This window comes from Pelodiscus sinensis, chromosome 21, assembly GCF_052426305.1.
Source record: "Pelodiscus sinensis isolate ZL-2025 chromosome 21, ASM5242630v1, whole genome shotgun sequence".
Taxonomy (NCBI): domain Eukaryota; kingdom Metazoa; phylum Chordata; order Testudines; family Trionychidae; genus Pelodiscus; species Pelodiscus sinensis.
In genome coordinates this window covers 8,331,718-8,357,235 of record NC_143072.1, presented here as the reverse complement: position 1 = coordinate 8,357,235, position 25,518 = coordinate 8,331,718, and the positions used below count along the sequence as shown (strand labels likewise).

The following is a 25,518-nucleotide window of genomic DNA, read 5'->3' as shown; positions in this document are numbered from 1 at the left end:
CATAGGATTTGGGGAAGCTGGGGCTGAGTAGCTCCAATTGTCCAGCTGGCCAGAGCACTTCCGGGTTCCCGATAGTTCGGCACCATTGGGAGTTCCGGACCACTGGATGCCGAACAACTGGAGTTTTACTGTATGTGCAAGGAGGGATTGATGTATTTGCACTGCCAAGTCTCAGGACCCAGAAGACAGCAACTTCTATATATAAGTGCTCATATCCATGACAACAGCCCTGATTGTTTTGGTGCTGGTAGATGAACCATTAGCAATTGACTGGTAGGAGCTAGTAGTGGTAAGCTTCCTAATTACAAATCGCCACATGCTTCTTCATGCCGAGGAGAGCTCTAACATAGGTGTCATGGTGCTGCAGCTCTAGGGTCAGCACCACACAGATTTCTAGAAAAATGGCATTTGACACCCTAGAGTCCTGTTGCCACTGCTATTCACCCCAGCTCTATAGCGCTATCCTGTACCACCAGTCAGCACTAGCTAGCTTAGCCCGGAACTATCAGCTCACCTGAGGCTGCTCCAGAAAAACTCATACAAAAATAACTGCTTAATTTCATCCTTCTCAGCCTCCTCAGATTACAATGCAGGTTGGACCTCCCTGGTCCAGTAATTTAAGGACATGACTGGTCCCAGATAAAGGAGTTTGCTAGACCAGACAGTCAATTTCAGTCCTTCTGCTAATGGCCTCTGAGCTTTACTCAGGGGCCTCCAGCATCCCAGCTAGGCTCCCCGCACCGCCGCTAACTACTCTGCCAGACTTGGCCACTGGGCCCCACTTTCAGGCATGGCTGGGCTCCTCTTCCACCCCAGACAGGCAGCTGACTGCCGTCCCCCCAACCCTCTCCCGCTGCTGAACTGGCTCTGTTCCCAACCCTCCAGCGGGGCTCCCAGCCACTGGCTCCTGTGCTGCGGGGCTCCCAGTTGGCCCCCAACTCCTAACTGCTGGGGCTCTCAGGTTTAGGAACTCCCTGGTCTAGCAACATCAATGGTCCTGCCAGACCAGAGAATTTATCCTGTACTGGCCTGCCTCTCAAGTTATTGCACAAGTTGATACATGAACACCCGCTTGATCATATTAATGTCCATCAGAATCACCGTGCTTAGCAGCATTTCTGCCATGCTACTTGACAGTACTTTGAAAATGGTACTGGGTTTGCAAAAGCCAGATGATCGGATGAAGAAATCATCATTATCTTTTGTTCTTACTTCTGGTACCTCTCTCACAATCTACAGTAGAAAAAAATATCAAAGAGTGCATAGATGCTAGCAACAGAACATTGAACCATGACATGTCTGCCCAGAATACTGTGCACTTATTTCAGAACAAACCACAAACTTCATTATGACATTGATTGATTCAGAAAAAAGACAAATCCCTAACAATCACATCCACCACAATCCCACCACCTTTAAGAGGACAGCTATAAAGTCTCAAACCCAACCACCAGACAGTGGTCAAACCAGCAAATAAAGTGGTTCCACAGTAGTCCTAAACTAGAACGATTGCATTAACAAGACAACTCTCGAACACTGCCTAACACAAAGATGTTGCCACTCTACAATTCTCTCAGGGATTTAAGAATATCATATAATACTTCCCCAAACAACTCCAAAATCAAATCTACAACTTCATTCCCAGAAACCTACCTCAGATGCTTTCTTCTTGCTTCCTGCTACAAAAACATGGGAATCCAGGCAGGCCCATCATATCTGGACATTGCACTTTTACAGAAGGGATATCAGGACTCACACAAGTATGGCTGCTGTCAGAGCTGGAGCTGCTGGACCACATGATGGCTGCCCAAGCTGGAGCCACAGATGTGGTGAGGCTGCTTCAGCAGTCACAGCTTATCGGGGCAATCACCTGCCATGCGGCTCAACCCCTGGGAGCAGCTGTGGCCGCAGCTGCATGGTGGCTGCTGGAGCCAGGACCGCTGCAGCACACCCTATGTGCTGGGACTGGAGCCAGGGCCCCGGTGCTAAATTTAGTTCCATGGTCCCAGACCCAATAGCCACTACACAGCCATGGCCCCAGCTGCTCCAAGGGGCAGGCTTATGTGGCGGGTGGCTGCCTCCAATGTGCTGCAGCTCCAGCCACTGCGGCCCAGGCTCCAGTTCAGGCAGCCACCACACGGTTCGCGTGGTATCTGCCCAGCTGCGCAGGTGTGCACCACCTTACAGGGAAACCTGGTCGAGAGTTGATTTTCGAAAGCTGGTCTGAAGGGCTAGGGTTGGAAGAGAGATATTGGAAGACAGAGGAAGATTATTAGTCCCTGGCGCCAAAGATGCGCTGTGACTACTGATAGGCTTTTTGAGAAAACTTTGGGGGTTGTAGACAGGCTGAAAGGTAGGTATGCCAATGTGTAGATACCTGTTAATTGTGTCATCATGTCTGGGCTTATTGGTTAATCCTGACAACTACATGCATTTCCACTCCCTTGCTGACATGAGGCTGGAGAAGCAGGAGCCTGCTTAAAAGTTGACTCCCCACAAGCACCAGGTTCACCCCACCCCACATGCAGGGTAAGGAGGCAGGATGGGCTGCCACGGAGCAGCCTCTGTCTATGAGGAGTTCAGGCACCCTATGGACAGAGGCTGCTGTCACCCTGTCTACTGCCTCAGTATCAGAGTCAGCAGCGCTGGGTGGCAGGTGGAGTCGGTCTGCATGGGAAGCTGGTTTTTAAAACAGCTCCTCTTGCATACCAGCTCCTGCCTACCACACCACACCATTGCCCCTGATACAGAGACAGCAGTTTAGGTGGTAGGGGGCTCCCCAGGAGAGGGACCAGAGCACACTGGCTGCTGCCCCCTACCCCCAGGGACTCTCAAATAGTCATGTAACTGCAAACATTTTATATGGTTACATGACTATTCAATTACATGCTATTTAACATCTCTACCGGGGATTGAATTTTCTTTTAGTGCTTCTCCTCGTTTTGTGGAGACAGAGAAATTAAAAAGAGAAGGTAGAGGGAAAGAAAAGTTCTGAAAGAAAACATCGGAAAGAAAAGTTCTTTTTAAAGAAAGCAATGAAAGGGAACTAGGAAGAGAATACCAGAAAGGAAGGAAATAATTAAGTGATTTCTTTTGTCTGTCAGGTGAAGAAGTGTTGGACTACTAAGTGCTCAGTCTGCTGCTGAACACAGTACAGAAGGAGCTGGGGGATGGGTGGGGTGTGCCGCATGCATAATCAACAGATAACCAGCACCACAAGGTGGCTGCTATGTATGTGCAGCACAACCAGACAATTCTCAGATCACCAGTGCAAGCATGCACTGACACCTGAAGAGGAGCACCCAAAGGAACAATGCTCAAAGAAGAAATGTGTTACAGACCATGAAATATGGTCGGTCCTCTGCATGCATTTTACCTAATTCTATTTATACAGATTTCATGGGCAAGACTAGAGTTTCTCAAATTAAGAGTCCTGACCCAAATTTGCAGTGGGGTTCACAGACATTTGGGGAGGTTGAGGTATTGCTACACTTACTACTGCACTGCCTTCAGAACCAGGTAGCTGGAGAGCAGCAGCTGTTGGCTGGATGCCCAGCCCTGAAGGAAGCAACCCCCAGCACCAGCAAAGAAGTAAAGGTGGAAATACGATAGCTATGATATCCTTCTTCTGCATTGCTGCCTGCAGAGCTGTGCAGCCAGTGAATGGCAGCTGCTGAGCACTCAGCTCTGCAGGCAACAGCACAGAAGTAAGCATGGCAATACCACATTTACCATCCTTATTTCCGTGCTGCTGCTGGGTGGGGTACTTCCTTCAGTGCTGGGCATCCAGCCAACAGCTACTGCTCTCCAGCTACCCAGAGAGTAGCTCTGAAGGCAGCATTGCCCCCAGCAGCAGCTCAGAACTAAAGAGCAGAAGCATTGCAACTCCTCCTCCATGAACTCCGCCACACACACATCTGCACTCTCACATAAGGATGTTAGATTAGTTAATTAATCAAAATGTATCAACGATTCGATTAGTTGATAAGGACTAGCATGGTGTTCCACCTTATGCTCCTATGCATTTCAAAGACTGAAACACTGTGTGGAGCCCAGGGCTAGCAGGGAGTCCTGCTAACCCCAGGTTCCATGTGGGAACTTCCTCTTTGAAATGTACAAGAGCCCCAGCAGGAGCTTTTGTACATTTCAAAGTGGGAACACTGCATGGAGCCCGGGGCCAGCAGAGAGTCTGTTAACCCCGGGGTCTACATGGCTTTTCAATCTTTGAAATGTACAAGAGCCCCCACTGCAGATCTTGTACATTTCAAAGTTGTAACTCTGCTGCTTCGCTCCTGCCCCCTCCCATGGAGCTGGAGCTGGAGCTGGGGGGGAGCTGGCTTTTAAGCCGGCTTCCCCCAGAACTCCCTCCTCTTCCCCTCTTGCTGCCTCTTTGTGATAAAGGCAGCAAGGGGGGAAGCTTTTGCTTATCGGATAGTCAGCTAGTGGCTTACATCCCTACTCTCACAACTCCTTTTTGGGTCAGAACCCCTACAATTACAACACTAAGAAATTTCATATTTAAATAGCTGAAATAATGAAATTTACAATGTTTAAAATCCTATCATGAAACTGATCAAAATGGAGCGTGAATTTGGCAGGATCCTACTCATACAATTAGAGAGTCAAGTATTCATTATTGAGAAGGAAAATGTATGCTGTTGAAGGGAACAATGTGGAAAAGTTCTGGATGCTTGTATGTAACTTACCGAATGTGACCCTGCATTGTGAGATAGATAGTGGACCAACAGAAACCGGTCTGATCTAGGATAGCTGCTTATGAAGGATAAGGCAAAAACTCATGTAACTAAGCTTATCAACGCATACTTGAGATAGATAGCTCCGATGATTAAGCCAATCAAAATGCTGTTACTAGCTTACATATTGTCTATTCCATTTTGTGTGTAACCATGGATATATAAGGTTACTGCAGACATTTTGAATTCAAAGTCTTCCTTTGAAATTTCCCACAGCTATGTCCCAATAAAGGTGTTTCTCTCCTTCCAAACCCAAGTGGGGGTTTCCATGACATTATCTAGCAGTAGCTCTCAACTTTCAGAATTTTAAAATATTTGATGCGATACTGAACAAGACAAATGAAACTACATTTACGGAATCAAGCCTTTGAATTGTTTGAAAAGAATAAAATTTGGCTCAAATAGACTGGAAATGAACGGTGTACATTTCTTTAATCTGTTAGGGTATCTTGTTCCATGGAACTGTTTCAGAGTGATGGAGCAGTTAACTGCAAAACAGCTTCATTCTAATTTTGACCAATTGGATCCATTTATGACAGAATGAACATACATTCACTTGACTCTAAACTCGTTACTAAAATGATGCCTACATCAGGGTGGGGGACCTCTGGCCCACAGGCCAGCAATGGTTTAATCGGGTTCAGCCCCTGACAGGCGGTTAGATGGTTTGTCCACCTGAGTGTCCACAGGCACAGCCACTAGCAGGTCAAACCAAAGGTCCATCTAGCTCAGTATCCTGTCTTCCAAAAGTGGCCAATGCTAGATGTCCCAGAGGGAATTAACAGAACAGGGAATCTTCAAGCAATCCCTCTCCCGTTACCCATTCCCAGCCTCTGACAGAAGCTAGGGACGCCATTTCTATTATTCTGGCTAATAGCCACTGATAGATCTAACCTCCATGAATTTATCTGGTTCTTTCTTGAACCCTGTTAAAGTCCTGATCTTCACAACCTCCTCCAGCAAGGAGTTCCACAGGCCAACCATGTGCTGTGTGAAGAAAAACTTAATTGTTTGTTTTAGACCTGCTACCTATTAATTTCATTTGGTGACCCCCCTAATTCTTATTAAAGGAACAAGTAAATGACTTTTCCTTATTCACTTTCTCCACAGTCATGATTTTATAGACCTCTATTATATCCCCCCCCTTAGTCTTCTCTTTTCTAAACTGAAAAGTCCAAGTCTTTTTAATTTCACTTCATATGGGACCTGTTTCAAACCCCTAATCATTTTTGTTGCCCTTTTCTGAACCCTTTCCAATGCGAATATATCTTTTTGAGATGAGGCAACTACATCCGTATTCAGTAGTCAAGATGTGGGCATATCATGGTTTTATATGGAGGCAATAAGATGCTCTCGGTCTTATTCTCTATCACTCTATCGCTCTTTTAGCTGTCGCTGCACACTGAGTGGATGTTTTCAGAGAACTATCCATAATGACTCCAAGATCTCTCTCTTGAGTAGTTGTAGCTAAAATAATCCCCATTGTATTATATGTATAGTTGGGATTATTTTTTCCAATGTGCATTACTTTACATTTACCAACATTAAATTTCATTTGCCATTTTGTTGCCCAATCTCTTAGTTCGGTTTGAAATGTAGGATTTAACTTCCACTTTTTAAGCGATGCCTTTTTACTTCTCACCACTTTTTACTTTGTTGTTAAGCCATGGTGGCACTTCTGAGGTTCTCTTGTGTTTTTTAATTTGGGGGTATACATTTAAGTTGGGTCTCTATTGTGGTACCTCTGAAAAGTTTCCATGCAGCTTGCAGGGATTTTACTTTTGTCACTGTACCTTTTAATTTCTGTTTAACTAACCTCCTAATGTTTGTGTAGTTCCCCTTTCTGAAATTAAATGCCACAGTGTTTGGGCTGCTGAGGGTACTTGGATTATGCTTCCCTCCACCTTCTTTCTCTCTTCCCTCTTTTTCTGCAGTGTTGGAGAAAAGAACAACTTTGATTCCATAAGATGATTTCCTAACATGGGCTTATATGTGGCAAGAATATTTTTCATTTTGAATGACTACTTGTTGCATATAACATTTATATATACCAGGCTTTATATCCCTTTTTAGGAGCTGAGATTGTGAAGGGCTGAAAACTAAATAAAAGTCCCAGGACAGTTTGACCTTTTAGATGTTAACCATTTTATTTGGCAGCATAGGAAAAATATTTTAAGTTACATAGTAGTGACTGTTTTTGCTGCATTTGTACCTCACATTCATAATTTTAAAATCTCTCTCTATGTATGTACGTACGTATATATTCCTGTGTCCTCAATTGTGTGGTCTCCCCCATTGTGGGTGCTCTGGCAGGCCCCTCCTGCTCCCAGGGCAGCTTTCTGCCTACATGGTCTGTCACTCTGGGTGTGGGGTCCTAGGAAAGTTGCCTACCTACCCTGAGCATGAGCCGTCCCCAGAGCTCTGCGCTGGGGCGGCCACATGCAGGTCCCGGAGCTTGCAGCACAGGTCCTGGGGTCACAAAGAGTGTGCCAGGGAGCTAAGTGAGGGAAGTGTATGTGTGTGGGCAGAGAAAGCGATGGGGAGCCCCAGCCAGTCGTGCGCAGTGGCTCTGCCTGAGACAAAAGGTGAGTCCCTGAGTGAGGATGCAGGGGAGGCTGGGGTAGGAGCTGGGAGAGGTGGGCATTCAGGGAGCTTTGTGTATGGGGAAATGGGAAAGGGAAGTGTTGAAGGGATGTGGGGCACGGAGGGGGCTCCGAGATTTGAAGGGGACATGGGGAGGCACTTAGGGATGTCAGGAGATGATAGAGGTCTGTTAGTATGTACTTCATCTCTAGATAAATAAAAAGATTTTCCTGACGGACCACAGAGTGACATTATCACATCAGCTGCGGTCTGCTGCCTGCCCTCCTCCCTCTCCGGTACTCCAGGGAAGGAGGAGCCACGCAGCCTCCTCCTTCCACAGTGCTCTGGGAAGGAGGGAGCCACATGGCCTCCTCTTTCTGGTGCATGCGACCCCTCCCATCTCTGCCAGTGAGTGGGATAGGGATGGGGGTCCAAGATCTGGGCAGGAAGTGAGGTGCAGGAGGGGGTGAAGGTGAGAGGTAGGATGCATGAGGGGGTGAGAGTGCAGAGTGCGGGAGCAGGCTAGGGGTAGGGTGTCCTGCCAGGAGGGAGGATAAAGGACTGGGCTGGAGGTAGGGTATATGGCAAGAGGGGAAGGTGCAGGAGCAGGATAGTGGTCAAAGGGGAGGGGATGGTGAGCGCAGCAGCCAGACGGGGGAGGGGCTGGCGAACTCCTGAACCCTCTCCCAGGGCAAACACCCTACACCCCGAACCAGCTCCAACCCTTCCCTCCTGACCAGACTGCACCCTCCCTTGCCCCAGAACCTCACCTGCCCAGATCCTGCGCCCCCATCTCTATCCCACTCACTGGCAGCTCTGACCCACACACAAACTCCCATTTCTGGCCTCACCCCAGAGCCTTGGGGGGCCCACAAAATCCCCTAACCCTAGAATCCCAGAAGAGTTAATTTGGTCTGAGGCCTTGAACCTCAGTCCTCCCTCCTGCCACCACAGGCTAGAGCCCCAGAAGAGTGAGGCATTTCTGTAGGTGGCCACATTAGTGAGGGCTGGGGTTTTTTGAAGAACTTTTTTTCCTTCTCATTTGTGTGGTCCCTGATTGAATTATAGGTGGGTCAGTGGCCCCCAACCCCAAAAATGTTCCCCTCCCCGTCATAAAGACAGATAACATTGAAACCTGTGTGTTGGACATAATATTTTACTTTATTTAAAATGAAGTCTGGCCAACAGAGCCCCAACTGGGGCTTAACCCCCATCTGACTGTAGAGTACTGTCCCTGGCCCCAATCCTAGGGCAGGCCCCGCAGTCTAGCTCCCATCTGGCCACAGGAAGGGCTAGTGGTGGCCCTTTGCCTGCTGCGGTACAGGTAGAAAAGGCGGCCACGATGGGAAGAGGGATTGGCGAACTTAGTAAGCAGAGAGCACAGCCCCCTAGTATAATTATAAACCAACAAGTAATAAGTCTGACAAAAATAAGATTTAAGTATGAATCATAGAATACCAGAACTAGAAGGGACCTTGAGAGATCATAGAATTGGAAGAGACCTCAGAAGGTCATCAAGTCCAGCCCCCTGCCCTAGCCAGGACCAATCCCAACTAAATCAACCCAACCAGGGCTTTGTCAAGCCGAGACTTAAAAATCTCTAGGGATAGAGACCCCACTACTTCCCTAGGTAACCCATTCCAGTGCTTCACCACTCTCCTAGTGAAATAGTTTTTCCTAATATCCAACCTGGACCTCTCCCACCACAACTTGAGACCACTGCTCCTTGTTCTACCATCTGTTACTACTGAGAACCTCCCTTCAGGAAGTTGAAGGCTGCTATCAAATCCCGCCTCACTCTTCACTTCTGCAGACTAAACAGACCCAACTCCCTCAGCCTCTCCTCCTACGTTATATGCTCCAGCCCTCTAATCATTTTGGTTGCCCTCCGCTAGACCCTCTCCAATGTGTCCACATCCTTTCTGTAGTGAGGGGCCCAGAACTGGACACAATTCTCCAGGTGTGGCCTCACAAGAGCCAAATAAAGGGGAATAATCACTTCTCTGGATCTGCATTAGGAGGAGCATTGCCAGCAATCTAATATGCCATTAGCCTTCTTGGCTACAAGGGCACACTGTTGACTCATCTCCAGCTTCTCATCCACTGTAATCCCCAGGTCCTTTTCTGCAGAACTACTACTTAGCTGGTTGGTCCCCAGCCTGTACCAATGCTTGGGATTCTTCTGTCCCAAGTGCAGGACTCTGCATTTGTCCTTGTTGAACCTCATCAGATTTCTTATGGCCCAATCCTCCAATTCACCTAAGTCACTCTGGACCCTATCTCTGCCCTGGAATGTATCTACCTCTCTCCCCAGCTTAGTGTCATCTGCAAACTTGCTGAGGGTGCAATCCATCCCCTCAGCCAGGTCATTAATAAAGATATTGAACAAAACTGGTCCTAGAGCCGAACCTTGGGGCACGCCGCTAGAAACCGACCACGATCCTGACATCGAGCCATTGATCACTACCCGCTGGGCCTGACCTTCTAGCCAGGTTTCTATCTATCTTACTGTCCATTTATCCAATCCACATTCCCTTAACTTGCTGGCAAGAATATTGTGGGAGACTGTATCAAAAGTCTTGCTAAAGTCAAGTCCAGTGCCCTGCCATCATGGCAGGACCAAGCATGGTCTAAACCATCCCTGATAAATGTCTGTCTAAACTGCTCTTAAATATCTCCGGAGATGGAGATTCCACAACCTCCCTAGGCAATTTATTCCAGTGTTTAACCACACAGACAGGAAATTTTTCCTAATATTCAGCCTAAACCTCCTTTGCAGCAGTTTAAGCCCATTGCTTCTTGTCCTATCCACAGAGGCCAATGAGAACAATTTTGCCCCTCCTCTCTGGGACACCCTATTAGATATCTGAAAACTGCTACCATGTACCTTCTCAGTCTTTTCTTTTTCCAAACTAAAGAAGACCAATTCCTTCAGTCTTGCTTCATAGCTCATGTTTTCTAGACCTTTAATCATATTTGTAGCTCTTTTCTGGACCTTCTCCAATTTCTCCACATCTTTCTTGAAACATGATGCCCAGAACTGGACACAACACTCCAATTGAGACCTAATCAGTGCAGAGTAGAGTGGAAGAATGACTTCTCGTGTCTTGCTCACAACACTCCTCTTAATGCATCCCCGATTCACGGTTGATATTTTTGCAACAGTCATACTGTTGACTAGGGATGTTAAATATCGGTTAATTGAATAGTTGAGTAACCTCATGAATTCTCAGCTGTTAGTCAACTATTCTATAGTCCCCGCAGGCGGGGCCAGCAGCCTTTCTATCAGAGGCAGCAGCATGTCAGGGATGGTACTTGGTCCTGACATGAGGGCAGGAGACTGACAGTTCTATGAGATAGGTGTATCTCCATTTCAGTCAGGCAGGAGCTGGTCCACAAGGGGAGTCAGTTTAAAAAACAGTTCCCCTCGAAGACTGGCTGTCTGTTACCCAGTGCTGATAAAGAGGCAGCAGCCCTTTTCGGTGTGGGGGACAAGGGGTGTTGGAGCTCCTGGACCCAGTGAGAATTGGAACGCCTACCCACCCAGTTCCTAGGGCACTTTAAACACAGAACTACAGCGGGGGTAGGTCCTGGACCTGGTGTGAGCCTGGAATGAACCAGACTGCTGGCCAGCCTGCTAAAAATGTACTGGTGCAGATAAGGAGGGGAGGGAAATGTGTGTACTCTATACCATTAACCTATAAACTTTTGCTTATTGATTAATTGATCAACTGACTAATTAATTAATTTACACCTCTACTGTTGACTCTCATTTAGCTTGTGGTCCACCATGACCCCTAGATCCCTTTCTGCAGTGCTCCTTCCTAGACAGTCGCTTCCCATTCTGTATGTGCAAAACTGATTGTTCCTTCTTAAGTGGAGCACTTTGCATTTGTGCTTGCTGAAGCTCACCTATTTACCTCATACCATTTCTCCAGTTTGTCCAGATCATTTTGAATCCTACCCTCCAAAGCATTTGCAACCCCCCTCCCACTTTGGTATCATCTTCAAACTTTATAAGTGTACTCTCTAAGTTTACAATATCTAAATCGTTGATGAAGATATTGAACAGAACTGGTCCCAAAACCAGTGGAACCCTACTTGTTATGCCCTTCCAGCATGACTGTGAACTGTTAATAACTACTCTCTGAGAATGGTTATCCAGCAAGTTTTGCACCCACCTTACAGTAGCCCCATCTTAGTTGTATTTGCCTCATTTATTGATAAGGTCATGCAAGACAGTACCAAATGCCTCACTAAAGTCTAGGTATACCACGTCCACCACTTCTCTTACCCACAAAACTTTTTATCCTACCAAAGATTGGTTTGACATGATTAGTTCATTACAAATCCATGCTGGCTGTTACCTATCACCTCATTTTCTTCCAGATGTTTGCAGATGAATTCCTTAATTACCTGCTCCATTATCTTTCCTGGCACAGAAAAGAAAGTGGTTCGTCTGTAGTTTCCTGGGTTGTTCTTATTTCCCTTTTTATAAATGGGCACTATATTTGTGAAAATCATCCCTTCTCACATTCCTACAGATCAAGTCATAATTCCTACAGATCAAGTTTAATTTGTGGTGGCACACAGAGCAGCTGACTGAGGTACCTTGCTATCTAGGGGGCCAATACTGAATCATTAATGTGTGCAAATGTCACAAACTGGAGCTCAATGAATTCTTCAAGAGGAGTTTCTCTTCATCACATATAGAATTGATTAAAGAATCCTAAAATCACAGCTCTAGAGAATAGGGAAATAAAATCTTGAAGCTAAAAACTTAATGTTAACAAATCTCCGGGACCAGATGGCATTCATCCAAGGGTTCTAAAAGAACTCAAATGGGAAACTGCTGAACTATTATCTGTGGATTGTAACCTATCCCTTAAATCGGCTTCCGTACCTAATGACTGCAAGGTAGCCAACGTGACACCAATATTTAAAAAGGGCTCTAGAGACGATCCGGGCAATTGCAGACCGGTAAGCCTAACTTCAGTACCTGGCAAATTAGCTGAAACAATAGTAGAGAATAAAATTGTGAAGCATGTAGAAGAACATAATTTGTTGGACAAAAGTCAACATGGTTTCTGTAAAGGGAAATCCTGTCTTACTAATCTATTAGAGTTCTTTGAAGGGGTTAACAAACATGCGGACAAGGGGGATCCAGTAGATATAGTATACTTAGATTTTCAGAAAGCCTTTGACAAGGTCCCTCACCAAAGACTCTTGTGTAAATTACATGGCCATGGGATAAGAGGGAAGGTCCTTTCTTGGATTGAGAACTGGTTAAAAGACAGGAAACAAAGGGTAGGAATAAATGGTACATTTTCAGAATGGAGAGGGGTAACTAGTGGTGTCCCCCAAGGGTCAGTCCTGGGGCCAATCCTGTTCAACTTATTCATAAATGATCTGGAGAAAGGGGTAAGCAGTGAGGTGGTAAAGTTTACAGATGATACCAAACTATTTAGGATAGTCAAGACTAAAGCACACTATGAGGTACCCCAAGAAGATCTCACCAAACTGAGTGATTGGGCAACAAAATGGCAAATGAAATGTAATGTAGATAAGTGTAAAGTAATGCACATCGGGAAAAATAACCCCAACTATACGTACAGTATGATAGGAGTTAATTTGGCTACGACAAATCAGGAAAGAGATCTTGGAGTTATTGTGGACAGTTCTCTGAAAACTTCCACATAGTGTGCAGCAGAGGTCAAAAAGGCAAAAAGGATGCTAGGAATTATTAAGAAAGGGATAGAAAATAAGACCCAGAATATCTTACTGCCCCTGTATAAAACTATGGTATGCCCACATCTTGAATACTATGTACAGATGTGGTCTCCTCACCTCAAAAAAGATATTTTGGCCTTGGAAAGGGTTCAGAAAAGGGCAACTAAAATGATTAGGGGTTTGGAACTGGTCCCATATGAGAGGTTAAAGCGATTGGGACTTTTCAGTTTAGAAAAGAGGAGACTGAGGGGGGATATGATAGAGGTATATAAAATCATGAGTTGTGTGGAGAGGGCCGATAAAGAAAAGTTATTTATTAGTTCCCTAAATAGAAGAACTAGAAGACACCAAATGAAATTAATGGGTAGCAGGTTTAAAACTAATATGAAAGTTCTTCTTCACACAGCGTGTAGTCAACCTGTGGAACTCCTTGCCAGAGGAGGCTGTGAAGGCTAGGACTATAATAGAGTTTAAAGAGAAGCTAGATAATTTCATGGAGGCTAGGTCCATAAAAGGCTATTAGCCAGGGGATAAAATGGTGTCCTTGGCCTCTGTTTGTCAGAGGCTGGAGAGGGATGGTGTCAGCCGATGGTCAGGGCAGCGTGTGTGTGTGTGTCACACCCAACTCTTTAACTGCTGAGACACAAGGTCCCATCACAGCAGGCAGCCTAGGAGGCTGAAAGGCACCCCGAGAAGTTTAACAACTGTGTCTTTACCGCTAGGACTGGGGTCCCGTTGCGGATGGCAGCCAATAGGCTGACAGACGCCCCAGAGTTTATAGGAAGAGCTTATTACATCTCAGATTTCAACTGCTAGGATACAGGATCCCTTCGCAGTGGGCAGCCAGGGAAGACTGAGAGATGCCCCTACGGATCTGTTCCCCAGACGTGACACGATCCAAACGCCCAAGCTCTCCCTATACCTGTCCCTTATGACCGGCTGAAGTTCTCTTAAATTGTGCTTGGTTCTGTTACAGCAACTGAAGGAATCAGGTTAAAAGCTTAAACAGTTACAGGTTTATTAAAGAAGCTTATAAATCATATGGTTACAATGGCTATTGCTCTATTTCTTAACTGCTAGCAAATATAGATCTTAAAAATGGTTACAAAGAAAATAAAGATAGAAAATAGAAATAATGGTACCAAGTGACAGCTTAATCTTTAAAGAGCTCTAAGTCTATGGGTACACTTAAGACAAAGGATCACATCCAGGTACAATTTTTACCCCCTTCTGTGCCTCTCGACTCCAGCTGGTCAAGCCAGGGCCGGTCCCTCAATTCCTAGGAAAGACGAATACAAGGTGGGCGTCCCCATGGAACCTTGGGAGGCCAATCACCTAACCCGACCAGCAGATAGATGGTAGATTGACAGTCAGAGTAAGAGTGCTGCTGGACCCATCTTTATTCCCATAGGGGCCCGTATCTTCTTTCTCATCTAAAATGCCAAATTGTGCTGGTCTGTCTTTGTGACGCCAGTTCTTACAAGGAAGTTTCAACTTAATTTACACTTGTAAGAGAGAACTAAATTGTGAGTACTGGATATTTTTTTTACTGGACAGGAGATTCCTCCCCCCGCGGATGGCTGTGTGTTCGTATCAATATGGGTTTCAGTCAAGGGCACTCCTCGGCAGCCTCTTGGTCAGCAATTGGCGTATCTCTGTTTACAGCCATTCAGGGTCACAGCAGCCTGCATATCCAGGCCTTCTGTTCAAGGCCTTTACTGCTCTGTGCCCCCTGCATGCTCCAGGCAAGCAAAAATGGATGTTGGGGGGGGGGGGGTTCCTGTCTGGCTACAGATGGCAGGAGACAAATCGCTTGATCATTGTCTTCGGTCCACCCTCTCTGGGGCACCTGGTGCTGGCCACTGTCGGCAGACAGGATACTGGGCTAGATGGACCTTTAGTCTGATCCAGTACGGCCGTTCTTATTCTGCAATTATTCCTCACTTAGCATTAAGTCTGCTTCCTAAAAAAATAATAAGCAGCCAACCAAATTTCAAGGGAAAGCTTGAAACAACTTCACAATTGCTTTCTGTATTACACTATTAGAAGACTTATCTGGCATTGCCCAGGTCCTTCAGGGGAGGGGGGCTGATTGTGTGAGGAGTGCAGAAATCAGAGCAGGGCCTTGGGGTGGGGGCATGGAGGAGGTGGGGGATGCACAGGAATTGGGGGGGGTTGAGGAGGGGCTCAGGGCAGAGGACTAGAGATGTGGGTGTGGGACTAAGGGTTGGCCGGGGGGGAGGCGGAGGGGAAGAGGGCTCACGGTTTTCTCCCTTCCTCCCAAGCTCCTGGTCTGCAGGGGCCTTTCTTTTCTCCCAAGCTAGACCTGGACAGCAGGAGCCTTTCCCACTGTCTGGCAGTGCTTTCTCCACCCCACGCCCCTGCGGCCAAGGGCTGGCAGGGGGAAGAGTCTGCGGCCAGAGGGTTATTTACCTAGTCTGGTGGCAGGCAAAATGGCAAGCCCAGCTGGCCATTCTCTTGATAGTACAGCTGCCTCCAGTGGTCACTCTGCAGTATAGCTCTCCCCCACTGCTGCTCCCAAATGGCTACTGTGAGCATTGTGTCCCTCTTCTAGGGATGTTAAATATCAGTTAATTGGATAGTCGAGTAACCTCATGAATTCTTATCAGTTAGTCGACTATTCTATATCCCCTGGGGGCAGGGCCAGCAGTCAGTGTGCTCCGGCCCCACTCCCAAGGAGTCCCCTGCCACTACATGAAGCAGCAGTGCAAAGTGCCAGGCAGGAGCTAGTCCACAAGGGAAGCTAGTTTAAAAAACAGCTCCCCTTACAGACTGGCTGCCTGTCAGCCTGTGCTGCTGCCTCTGATAAAGAGACAGCAGCGTGGGGTAGCAGCAGCCTCTGCCAGGTGGGATCTGAGCTCTCACACCTGGCACAAGCTGGAACTGAGCTGGGCTGCTTGCTCACTTGGCTCCTAATACACTTTAAATGCAGAGCTGCAACAAGGACACGTCCTGAACCTGGTGTGAGCCAGGACAGAGCCAGGCTGCTGGCCATCCTGCTACAAATTAACTGGCAGGGGAGGGAAATGTGTGTAGTCTATAGCATTAACCTATACACTTTTGCTTATTGGTTAATCAGCTATACTATTACATTCCTACCCTCTTCCTTTCCACGTTATGGAAAACTGTCCCATTACAGGCAGTTCCTGTTTTCCTAGTGCAACCAAACACTGACCTTGCTTGAAGTTAGGATAAGAGTAAGCTGCATACCAAATTTGGTTGTCCTGGCTCTTACCATATAGGAGGAGTTCTTTAACAAATGCACTTGCAGAAAGACAGATAGGGAGCCCTGCCAGCACCAGAGCAGGGCCAGCAGCAGAGCCCCCAGCAGCCCAGGGTAGCAGGGACCAGTAGTTGAGGGCAATAGGAACAGGCTGGCTTAGGGGTCAATGTGCTGGTTGGGGCCAGTGGACAGGAGAGGAGCCCCAGGAGGCTTGGCTTGACCTCCCTGGTCTGACAAACTCCCTTGTTTTGGGACCACTCAGTTCCCAAGGGTGCTTGACCAGGGAGGTCCAGTGTAGTATGAGGGGAAAAATATTCGGAAATATGAAGCAATATGAATAGTGTACTTTGTGGGATTACAGACACTTGTTTATGCAGTTGAGAAGTAAAGATTGGTTTACTTATTAAAACATTTGCTTTAATTTCTTATTGATATAAATCTAATTTGGGTTTACCCTTCCTCACAACTCCAAAATTCTTTCACTATCAATTTTATGCTTGAATGATAAACTAGTATACTGCAAGAATATAAGAACGGCCATACTGGGTCAGACCAAAGGTCCATCTAGCTCAGCATCCTGTCTTCCGATGCCAATGCCAGATGCTCCAGAGGAAATGAACAGAACAGTGAATCTTCAAGCAACCCTTCTCCCATCACCCATTCCCAGCCTCTGACAGAGGTTAGGGACACCTTTCCTACCCGTCTTGGCTAATAGCCATTAATTTTTCTAGTTCTTTCTTGAACCCTGTTCAAGTCCTGGTCTTCACAACCTCTTCTGGCAACAAGTTCCACAGGCCAACCATGTACTGTGTGAAGAAAAACTTCCTTTTGTTAGTTTTAGACCTGCTACCTATTAATTTCATTTGGTGACCCCTAGACCCAAGACACTGCTCTTTCATAAAACAAAGTAGTGATATTCAATGGAGGACACTGAAAGGATACTGAAGTGCATGTTATCTTTCAGGAGAGAAAAATCAGCTGCATCTTTGCCTGACAGTTGCTCTTCCTAGAAGGCATGTTAAAATGCACTTATTTAGCAGCACGGAGGGGACAGGTGTGGAGGGAGCTCCACTAGGACCAGCAGTTGCAGGCAGCCACCTTAAAAAAAGATACAGAGCAAACAGTGGGGAAGGGGCAGGGAAGGCTGCTCTATGCATGAAGGTTAACAAGGAGTCCAGATCATCAGTTAACCGGTACACATTTACACTTTCACATTCCTATTTCCTAGGTAGCAAAAACTCCTCCTCCAATTGTTAACTTCAGCTTTAAGTTTGGGGGACAATGAAAAAAGTGAGAGGTTTCAATACTACAGTCATAAGCTACGTCTACACTACAGGATTTTTGTGAAAAAACCCGGGTGCGTCCACACCTCAAGCGCACTTCTGCGCAAGAAAATTTATAGTAAAACAGCAGAATAGAGGGCTTTTTGCAGTGTAGGCATACCTCTAAGAGGAATAACTCCTTTTTGTGCAAGAGTTCTTGTGCAAAAAGGTATGTGTGGATGCTCAACAGGGGTTTCTTGCACAAGAAACCCCTATCAGAAAAAGCACAGGGGTTCTTATGGCCATTCTGTGAATGGCAATCAGAACTTTCTTGCACAAGAGCATCCATGCAGTTAGAATGCTCTCTTGCGCAAAAGCACATTGCTTTTGCAATGTGCTTTTGAGGTCTGGACGCACTTTTGCACAAGAAGTTTTTGCAGAAGATCTCTTGCGCAAAAAGCTTCTTGCGCAAAACCCCTGCAGTGTAGACAAAGCCATAATGAGAAAGAGAGAGAGTCAAGCCAATGCCAGCAAAACAGTGTGGTTTGTAAGAAACTAGTTTTGCCTACCGCTCAATTATTTTCTGTGAACCCATCACTTCAATTAAGCAATATTTGAGGATTTTCTATAGCACGTGAAAGTTAATATTGTACCCATACACATTCCTCCCCAATTTACAAAAGAAAATGTTCAAAAGTATAAAGGCATTGATTCCATTCTTGCAAAAAAAATCCTCATCTGAATTATGCTTCTTCTACAGTATTCTTACAAAAGTCACTGAAACTAGGGATGTTAAATATTTGTTAATTTAATAGTCAATTAACCTTATAAATTCTTATCGGTTACTCGACTATTTTATAGTCCCTGGGGGTGGGGCTGGCAGCCAGTCCATTCCAGCCCCACTCCCAAAGAACCCCCTGCCACTCCGCACTGCTGCCTCTGTGATGGTGGATAATTTCAGAAAAAAAAATCATTGTATGCAAGGCTACACGGACATGTTCTCAAATGAACCAGACAGATGGAAGGCAATGAACACAAAATTTTTCAAAAAGGAAAAAGGCATCAATTAGAAAGCAACAATTTATTTCACTAAGCCTATATGAAAAAGTAACGTCATTACAGATTAAACCTGTCTAACCTGGGACACTCTGGTTTGGCAACATCTGTGATCCGCCAGAGGGCTGGGAGTCCACTGGGCTGGCAAGGCAGCAGGGCTGCCCAGCAGTGAGGTCAGGAAACCCAGAGCACAGCAGCAAGGCTGTGAAGAAGTGACAGAAGGGCGGCGGTGTTGCCCAGCAACAAGATCATGAAGATCGGTGGATGGGAGCAGGGCCACCCAGCAGGGATGGAAGAGCAGTGGGATAGGCAGCAGAGGGAAAGGGGGCAAGCTAGGCCAGGGCTGGAAGGTCCAGTGATAGACAAGGGAGGTCCAACCTGTGTTTACTAGTAGAATCTTCAGAAGAGTAATTATGAACCTCAGGTAGTTTTCTTTTAATTCCACGCTACAAGTATTTATTTTCAATCAGTATTCAAATATTTATTCAATTCAGAACAGCAATCACTGAACTGCATGACACATACATTTCTTATAAGTCACTTAAGTGCTTAAGTATTCATGATTCACACATTCTCTTACAATAATTATTTAGGCATGCAATTATTATGTACTTGTAATGAATAAGGACCCAATTTCCTTCATAGAGAAGGGACAGACAAGATAGCTTAAATGTTTTCCATCCATGGTTCTATGAAATCTAATAAGTAACTTCAAAACAAACTAACGTCAACCCAATCATACTGTAACCCCTTTGTCTAGCACCAGCACTGAATCAATCACCAACACTTAAGCAACCAATTCACACTAAAAATATAAAGATAATAGCTATACAGCAATCAAATGTATAGTTATACTGCAATCAAATTTATTTTCTTATATATTTACTATAGTCTACTAAATATATGTTCATTAGAAAGAAAATCAAAAGACTTTCGTCGGTAAAACGGTTTTAATCTTTTATTCAGAATTCAAACTACTGCTCAAACACTACTGTAAGGCAACAATGCCAGAGGTAAGAATATAGGTAACAAACGCATTTTAACATCCCTAATTTCCATGTTAAGTAATCATGTAAGAGCTGAAAAACTCAGCGGTTATTCACAGGAGTGACAGTCAGCTCCCACCTGCCCTTCTGTGCTGCTCCCTCTGCTATAGAGACAGCAGCACAGGGAGGGAAGAGGGGGGGGACAGGTAGCTCTCCAGGAACCTGCATGTAACCATGAAAGTTAAATGAGGAGCCCAGGCTGCTCATTGCCTAGCCATGTATATGGTTACACTTTCACATCCCTAATGGAAATGCAGTATCACAATTACATTTCATAATAGTATTTGCCAACGGAAGTTACATCCCCAGTTTAGAATTTTTAAAATCCAATGTGCTGGTCACTAGGCTTCTCACTATTTTTCAAACTCTTAAAAGTAATTTACAAAGTTATATGTAAATAAAGCACTACTCCCAGCAGTGCTGACAGTGCAAACTAAAACCACAATTTAATCTGTCCACATGCCAAGTGTCTGCATGTCTTATTATAGGAGCTGAGAGAAATCTGAGAGCCTGTCTTTAATGATTAATATTTTATTCATCATGGAGGTCAATAAGCAAAGTGATTTAAACAGATCACAACCAGGAATCTACATCTTCAACCTGTGTGCCTCTTAGAAAAGGAGGCAGATGGAATCACATGAAGTACAAAAAATTACTTCCTGCTGAGGGAAAAAAGAAAACAAGTAATACAGTATTAAATATGCATTTATAAATAATGTTTTATACAAAAATCAGGATAAAAATTGCTGCTTGAAGAATCAATAATTAGCCAATCTATTGCACATATATAAACCAAAATGCTAGATCACTAGGTGGCTTGCTCGCTCAAGGGCACAGAAAAATGGTTTTAAGGGGCTGACATCTGATATCTAATTCTTAGTGAGTCCCATATGATTGCACCTGACTCAAGTGTTGTCAGTATCACAAACATGATACCATCTACATGTTTTGTTAGTCTTTAAAGTGCTACCAGACTATTTGCTGTTTTTTTATGATTATATATTACAGTCTGAGGACTCGTTTAGGTCACAAACAGTACATCAGTGATATACAGAAAGGCTAACAGTACCAGAAGTTTATGATGAAAGGCAGGGGGGAAAAAAGTGAAACCGAGGAAGATATACAGACTAGATTGTATAATACTGTATATTGAAATAAATTCAAAATATGCACCCAGCCATATCTTTAGAAATTTCTTACACACAACGTAACACACAAACAATAAAATTCCAAAATAAAAATATCTGCCCTAAGGTATCAATCCATTAGATCATCCTATAAAATACTTCCTGATGTTTCAGCATTTCCCAGTCCCTCTTTTCCCCACTTCCACTCCCTGAAATACTAATGGTAGGACTTGCAGCATGCTCAGGTAGTCAACAAAATCAGAGCTTTTACAGATATTGGTCAGAGGGTTTTCTTCTAGAGTCAAGCAACCATCCTTGAGAGCACCATTTCCTTTAACAGGGGTTCTCCCATCAACCTAAGTAATCCACCTCCACGAGAGGAAGTAGCTAGGCCTAGGGAAGAATTATTCCATAGACTGGGGTGGGGAATCTTTTTTGATCAGAGGCCACTGAACCCTCAGAAAAATATTAGTTAAAGGCCATATACAAGTGAAAAGCAAAACAAAAAAATCCCAAACCCTCACTAATGTGGCTTCTGACTGAGAAGGAGAAAGACACTCCCCACATTCACCTCACACACCAGAGTTTAGGAGGGACCAGCCTAATAGATTTTGTGCATGGGCTCCCCAATGCTGGGGGGAGGGGGGAGGGGAGCCCTGAGCCTTGGGGGCTGAATCCAGGCAAGCTGAGGGCAGCATCTGGCCCCCAGACCCGAGGTTCCCCACTCCTTCCATCGACCTACCCACGTCAGGGGTGGGCAATAAATTAATAATGCTACACACTAAATTGGATAGTCTTGAGGGAAAGCTCCCTATTGAACTAGCGATTTTCGCTATCGGGTAATTGAATAGTCGTGTAGCCGCATGAAATCTTTGCAGTTACTGGACTATTTGACAGTCCCTGAGGCAGGGCCAGCAGCCAGTCTGCTCCTGGCCCCACTCCCAGGGAGCCTCCTACCCCTCCACACTGCTGCCTCTGCATCTCCTGGAGCAGCCTCTGTCTGCCACAGACTCCGTTACCGCATCTCCCCCACTGAGTGGAGGGGGCAGGAGCACGCAAGTGACACTGTGCTTTTAAGCTGGCTCCCCTTATCACCAGCTCATGCTTCTCCCCACTTTGCTGCCTCTGATGAAGAGGCAGCGGGGGGGGGGGGGGGGGGGAGGAGAGAGGGGATGGGAATGCAAGTACATCGGATCCCTACTTACAAACGGGGTGAGGCAACCCCGCACTTGCTGCTTCCCCCCAGCAGACCAGGGAGACGCAAAGCTAGAGGCCCCTCCCCAGCAGACCAGGGAGAGGCGGAGCGGCTTTTCTCAGCAGACACCTTAGCTTGAGAATAAAGGACAGAGGGAAGTGAGGTGGGAGAATAAAACTGAGCTCTGGAGAAATGTTTGGCTAGAGTTTCCCCTACAATATGTACCAGTTCCGACTTACATACAAATTCAATTTAAGAACAAACCTACAGTCCCTATCTTGTACGTAACCCGGGGACTGCCTGTAGTCAACAAAATTAACCAATAAGCCTAGGCTTATCAGTTACTCATCTAAGAACATAAGAATAACCATACTGGGTCACACCAATGGTCCATCTAGCCCAGTATCCTGTCTGTCAACAGTGGCCAATACCAGATGTCCCAAAGGGAGGGAGCACAACAGGTAATCCTCACCTGTCTAGTCAACTACTCATCAACATCCCTAATGTGGACATCAATACAGCTCACCAGTACAGGAAAAAGAGCTATTTAATCTAGTTCACCTATGCTTTGTTATCAGAACAAAAGAGGGGGGTGTACTATCTACTAATACACTCTGTTAGTAACACCAAGGTTTCCCTTCCTCACAAAATGGTACTTTGTCAGTTTTTCCAAGTTTCAGGAAGTTACAATTTTTAAAATATAACAAAACCAGCCATTTAAATTAAGATACTATCACACTTTGCATAACAATCATGTTAGACACTAAGATATGTAAAAAACCCAATTATCGCTTTGTACTGTTTTATTCACTTATCACTGAATAAATATTTTAAGACCTAACCAGAAACAAATGTTTGTAAGAATCCACAAATTAGTTTTTAAAACTCCGTAAATATTCCTAGCTATGTATAAAGTTAAGATTCAAAACTCTATACCTTACATCTCCCAAACCATAAAAAGGTCATTTATGTTTAGTAGTATTATTTTATTGATTAAACACCACTGTAACATTTCTAATCCAACCACTGTCTACAATATAGAATTTTAAACTATCTATACTTGAAAGGGTTTTATTATGAAGTAGTACAATCACAATTTTTCTGACCTCTAACAACTACCATCATTTAAGTATCTCCTTAGAAACTTAACGAAGATTCTTTAGCTGGGTTTGGCATATCCAAATTTACCTTGCTTTCCTTTATACAATGGGTTAAAGGCTACGTTTAAACTACACCCCTCTGTAAATTAGACATATCAAAAGTGCAAATGACGCCGGGATTTAAATATCCAACACTTCATTTGCATAATGGCAGCTGCCGATTTTTTCCTAAATGGGGTTTTTTTGAAAACAAATGGCAGTTTAGACGGGGGCATTTTCGACAGAAATGCCCCATTTCGAAAGACCCTGTACTCCTCAAAAAATGAGTACAGGATCTTTCAATTATCCAGTACTACACTATGGTTTTTTTTTTGTTTTTTTTTTAAACCCTGAAGTCTAAAAAAACAAAACAAAACAGAGGAATGGCCATAGGATACAGAGCTTTCACCTGGAGATCATAGGTTTAGTTTTGGTTCAGATGAGTAGTAGTTCCAATGGTTTACACTATAAAAGCCATGACAACTATTGGCAACCTTACTAAAAGAATCAGTAGAAGCACTAAGTATTTGGCAATGGAGTGAACTGGCCATTAAGACTGTATTACTCTTTCAACACTAAATGTGCTCCATTGAACCTCAGAATTGAAAGTACTTGCAACAGCATTTACAGAAACTTATACTGGAGTTGCTCCAAGTTGTACTTGTTCTGCATTTAGAGAGATAACATCAGATTCCAGAGCTGTCATTCTAGATAATGTCAGATTCCAAAGCTGTCCTCTCCAGGGGCTAAGGGGAGAGCAGGGATGGCATGGCCTCCGTCCAAGGTGGCGGGGCGGGGGCATAGAGTTGGGGCTAGCCTGGCCTCTGCTCTACCCCACGGCTCAGGGGAGAGGGGACAGGCTAGTGCTGCGAAACCTCACTCTGGCCCTCCTAGGGCTACCTCCCCCACAGAGAGAGGGAGACTGGCGAACGTAGAAGCAGGGAGGACAACGGCCCCCTAGTTATCTGTATTAAAATAAAACAGAGAGGCCCCAACTGAAATCATAGCCCCAGTAACCACGTACAGCAAGAGACTGCTCGGACCCCCGTGGGAGGAGAGTCTAACCGGACCAGACGGATAAATCCCAGACAGAAGGAAAGTGATAGAAACGTAGCCGTGTTAGTCTGGTGTAGCTGTCATTCCAGTGTACAGATGGGGAACTAAGGCGCAGAGACTCGAGATCGGGGCAAAGATTTGCCACAGGTGGCCCAGAGAATCTCAGCCCCGTCCCTTAACCACAACGCCGCCCCTTTCGGTCTCTAGCGTGCCTGGAGCTCAGCCCGTGGGCGGCAAGGGGCGGGAGCGCTCAACACCCGGCACGTTGCTGCAGCGCTATGCCTACGGGCCGGGCCGGGCCGGGCCCCCCCCCACGACAGCGCTCCGGCCCCCCCGCCCAACAGCGCTCCGGCCGGCCGGGCTCAGCGGGGCCCGCGACACCGCGCTGGGAGAAACGAACACGCCCGCGTCCGGGGGGGGGGAGGGGCGCACCCTGACTCGGCTTGTAAGCGGGTTCGCTCTCAGGGGCCCGGCCCTGCATTTCGGGGGGGGGGGCGGGGCCGCCTCTACTTCTCGCAGAGGGGCCGGAGCGCGGGTGCCAAGGTCAAGGGTCGCCCCCGCCCCCCGGTCTCTTGGGCGGCCCCTCACCTGCTCCCGCGGGCGGCGGCGCCTCAGCCCCGCTCCGGCCCCTCAGCGGCAGCCGCCAACGCCGAACTCGCCAGGCTGCGTCAGACGCGCGCGCGTGGCGTCACTTCCGGCTGCCGGCGCCTGGCAGGCGGGGGCGCGCTGGCCCTGCCCCCTCCTCGGCGAAAGGGGGAGGCGGGGCACGGGGAGGCCCCACCCCCTGGGCCCTGTCATGGAGGGGCTGCCCCCTCCCCCCCAGCCTGGGAGCCCCCCGATTGCTGGGAAGGGCACAGGGAGAGGAGGGGGTGCTCCTGTGAGGGTGCCCCTCCCCCCACCCTGCACCCCATCTCCACAGAGCGGCGGGGGGGGGGGGGGGGGCAGGGACGATGGGAGTTTGCTGGCTGCTTTAGGGAGCGGTGCAGGGCCGGGGTAGGGGTGAGCCTGCCTTAGCCCCCCCTCCCCCGCAGCACCACCCAGCAGCCACCTGTGCTAAACAGTGCCCAGCTGGAGCCCGCATTCCGAACCCCAGTCCTAGTCATGAACCCCTCCTGCGCCCCAAAGCATTGCCTGGCCCTGAATCCCCCTGCACCCAAACTCCCCTCCTGCAGCTCAGCTCAGAACCCTTTCCACATGCCAAGTCCTTTAGCCCAAGATCAGAGTCTGAATCTCTCATACTCCAGCCTGATAAGCGAGTGAGGATGGGTGTGATGGACCGGGTCAGGTCTGGGCACCGCTCAGGGCGAATTGCTCAAACTCAGAGCG

At 46.4% G+C, this 25,518-nt stretch overlaps 1 protein-coding gene across 4 annotated transcripts in view; it reads right to left on the bottom strand.

Moving 5' to 3' along the window:
* RABGEF1 (RAB guanine nucleotide exchange factor 1) overlaps positions 1 to 24,921 on the bottom strand; it is a 60,915-nt gene extending 35,994 nt beyond the window's left edge. For all 4 annotated transcript variants that reach the window (XM_075905079.2, XM_089772228.1, XM_075905080.2 and 1 more), the window contains exon 1: positions 24,781 to 24,921. The gene's annotated coding sequence lies outside the window, so the exon portion shown is untranslated. The remainder of the gene's footprint in view (positions 1 to 24,780) is intronic.
* Between the last annotated feature and the right edge of the window lie 597 nt (positions 24,922 to 25,518).